Source organism: Pinus tabuliformis, chromosome 1_2 (genome assembly GCF_031772625.1).
Source record: "Pinus tabuliformis cultivar Carrire ecotype Pingquan chromosome 1_2, CPIR1, whole genome shotgun sequence".
Lineage (NCBI taxonomy): Eukaryota > Viridiplantae > Streptophyta > Pinopsida > Pinales > Pinaceae > Pinus > Pinus tabuliformis.
In genome coordinates this window covers 686,669,381-686,673,176 of record NC_142298.1, presented here as the reverse complement: position 1 = coordinate 686,673,176, position 3,796 = coordinate 686,669,381, and positions in this window count along the sequence as shown.

The following is a 3,796-nucleotide window of genomic DNA, read 5'->3' as shown; positions in this document are numbered from 1 at the left end:
CATGGAGAAATACTACAGAACAAACTCCTTATGAGCTTGTCTATGGAAAACAAGTCATGTTTCCTATTGAGTTTCAATTCAAAAATTTCAAGACAATAGTCAAATTGGGTCTTGATCTTTCAGAGGCACAAAAACAAAGAATGGAGCAATTGAATGAATTTGATGAGATAAGACAAGATGCAATCCAAAGAACTAATCTAGTTCAACAATAGAGATCTAAGTGGCATGACAAATATATCAAAGAGAAAAAACTCCAACCAGGAGATTGGGCATTACTACTTGATTCAAGGTTCAAATGTTTCCAAGGGAAATTTCAAACTCATTGACTTGGGCCTTATTAGATTGAAACAATCTTTGACAATGGTGCAGTTAGGATCAAAACTATTGATGAGGAAGGGGCCACTTTTCTTGTGAATGCTCATCGACTGAGAATCTATCATAAGCCATTGACCGAGGAAGAATTTATCAAATATTTGCAAGATAATATTGATTTAAAGTTGGTGAAGAAGGATTTTCCTTCTTCCCCAACTTGACCTCCAAAAGTATTTTTCTTTTTGAAAAATAAAAGAAATAATAATAATAATAATAAAATAAAAATGTATAAACTTGAAAACCAACAATGGTTGGCATGTTTATACAGAAAATATAAGGTGAAAATCAATTTTTGAAACCTTAAATTATCTTCAAATCTATTCTGAACCCATTTTCTTTATATCCCACTCTTTTCTTTTCAAGAATAAAATATCTATAGAATTATTGAGTTTCTGCAACTATAACAAATTTCAGTACCCAATTTGTCATAAATTTCTGAATGGAATAATTGAAAGAGTGATTGACTCCCTCCACTCTAAAGCACCTGAAGACAATACAAAGGAAAACAACCAAAGGTTAGAAAGCAATAATTCAAAGGTATGCAACTCTTTAATTTGATAATAGGGGACAAAAAAATTAAATGTATGAATTATATAGACATCTTACTATCAAATTCAAAATCATTATTACTAAGAGTTGATAGTATCGTGTCAAATTGGATCTAATCTACCACTCACTCGTCATCATTATACTTACACTCCAACCCACATCCCGATTTTATTGATCCGATCGCCCAAATCATGCTCATTCATGCTCTTAACAGTCAGATTTTGTCGCACATCTTTATACCCTTACCACTTACACCACCATTATTCACATTCTTGTCCTCATTACTCTGAAACCCTTTGAAACCCTCATACCCTGTCAAACAAAGCAGTATTGAAACAAAGCTTCTCAACCATGGTGTTATAGTCAGAATAGAACCAGCAAGGAGAATTTTTTTATAAGGATACCCACAGACAAGAGAATTATTGCAGAAAGCATAGTGGCTTAATTTTGTAGAGAAATTCAATGGTTTCCACAAAGAAGTAACCAAATCCTTCGCCAAAGTTTTTGATGGGGTGGAAGTCGAGATAAGAGAGATAAAATTTACAGTCACAAAGTCCTTTGTTTCCGAAGCCACTGGATTGCCTCGAAGTGGAGAAAAATGGTTTAAAAATAGAGGTATTGAGAGGGAGGGAAAGAAGGTTTTTCAAAAGAACCCTAGCATGCACACCACCATTTTCAAGAAGGGTATTCCGAGCATAACATTGAAAAGTAAGTGGAGAAATTTACTTCTGATAATTCAAAAATCTGTTACTTATGAAGGAAGGTTTGGATGTATGTTTTTCTATCATATTCAGTTGCTGATGAATTTGATTGAGGACAATGAAATAAATCTTCCATATTTCTTACTTAATAGTCTAAGAAAGATGTCAAGGAATGTTCAAAGGAAAATTCAATTGATAGAGAATACCATGTATCACCATGTTCTTGTTAAAATCCTCATTGAATTTCATCTTAAAAATATGGGTGATAATTGGGAAAGATTTTTAATAAGGAATCATTTTAAGGAAGATACTAAAGAACAACCGAGTAGTAGCAAAGCCAAGAGAGGGATAAAAAGAAAAATTGAAGAACCAGTGGAACAAGAACAACAACAGCCATAGGAGCCGTCAGAGGATGACATTCCTCTTGCAGAAATTTTAGAGAATATAAACAAGAAAGATGTTAGAAGAAAGAAAGCCAACAAAAAGATAGAGAGCACACACAAACGGAAAAGCCTAAGATATAAAGGAAGAAAGAAAAAATTCTAATGCCTCCTGTAACAATCTTAATAATAAGAACCAGATTCAATCTAGCAACAAAAGAACTGGCTTCAAAAAATATGGAGCATATCGACTTAGAAGCATAGGAAGATTCAAGGGTTTCTCCTCTGCCAACTTTCATCTCACCTCCTTAGAGCCCAGGTCGAAGAACACCTGAAATTGATACTGTACAGTAGGATATTTATGACTATATTGAGTCCCCAGAGAAAAGAGATGGGGCAAGAACATTGACTTTAAATCAAGGAGAAGTCCAGTTTAGTAAACCACAAGAACCTACAGTAATAAATGCTTTAAAACAAGAAATTTTCGAGGTGGAGACACTAAACATGTACATTCAGAAGGAGAAGCAAACCTTAAAGGCACAGAGTGAAATCCAAATAGCTAAGAGTGACAATCTCCTTTTACGCTTAAGTATGTGGTATAAGAAAAATAAGAAATTGAAGTAGAAAAACATATCTATACAAAGACAAGTCATAAACTTGAAGTACAAGATTCTCGTGAAAACGCCAAGAATGGCAGTGGTCAGAAAGAAAGGGGAAAGTACAAAGTTGGATGTACTTTTAGAGGTCTCAAAATAAATGAAATAATTAAACAAGAGACATCAGTTTTGTGTTTTGCATGAGGACATGCAAAGACCTCAAAATGGGGGAATGTAGAGTCTCATGATTGTTTTGTTTTTGACACCCTTTCCATCCATTTTTCCTCTTTTCATCATTCTTATCAACTCAACTAAGAAGAAAACTATATACTTTGACATGGTAAGGTACTAAGATGTCTTATTTTTCATATTTATTAATGTGCCTTATTATTAAGTTAAAAGATTGTATAGCTACATAATTAACACGATTCTACAGTTGTTTCATGATTCCACAACTATCTCCATGGTTTATCGGATTCTAGTACACCAGCCAAGCAAAGAAGCACATAGGCAGATGGAGACTGATCTCCTCATGGATCTCCTCCAAATCGCCTAAGCCAAATCATTAAGGAAATTGCCCAGTGGTGCAATCAAAGAAGCAGGTCAATACGTGGATAAACATAGCAGCGAGAATTTAGATAGATCACGACTCTCCGATTCGCTTTCCAAATAGAAAATCATCAAGCAATGTTATTACTCTGTTATAGATTAGAATTTAGATTATGATTGTTTTAAGTTTTTGAGGCACACAAGTCTCCATATGTTGAAAAAAAGGATGCATATGTAATCGTTAATTAACAGTTTGAAGTTTTATAACTCTGTTATTTTTAATTGAATAAGTATTCTCGTCAATCTCATGCACAGGTAACTGTTGAATTAAAGTTCTAAACCTGCTGTTTTTTGGAGGGCCCCTGCAGACAGTCGAGGTGCAATCTTTTATTTTTTTCTCAATTCATTTCATTTTCATTATTTCCATAATTGCATTATCGCAGCTTCAATTTCTTTGTAGTTATTTGTTTATAGTCTTTCATTTGTTGTCTACCAATTTCAATTGTTTGTATGCTTTCTAAAGTAGAAACCTATATATAATCTTCTTCTTTTCATAACAAATACTTTTGATTAGATCACATTCCTTCTATTTTCGTTTTATTATTTCAAGTAGAATTGTTAATTGCAGTATGGAGATCTCAACATAGGA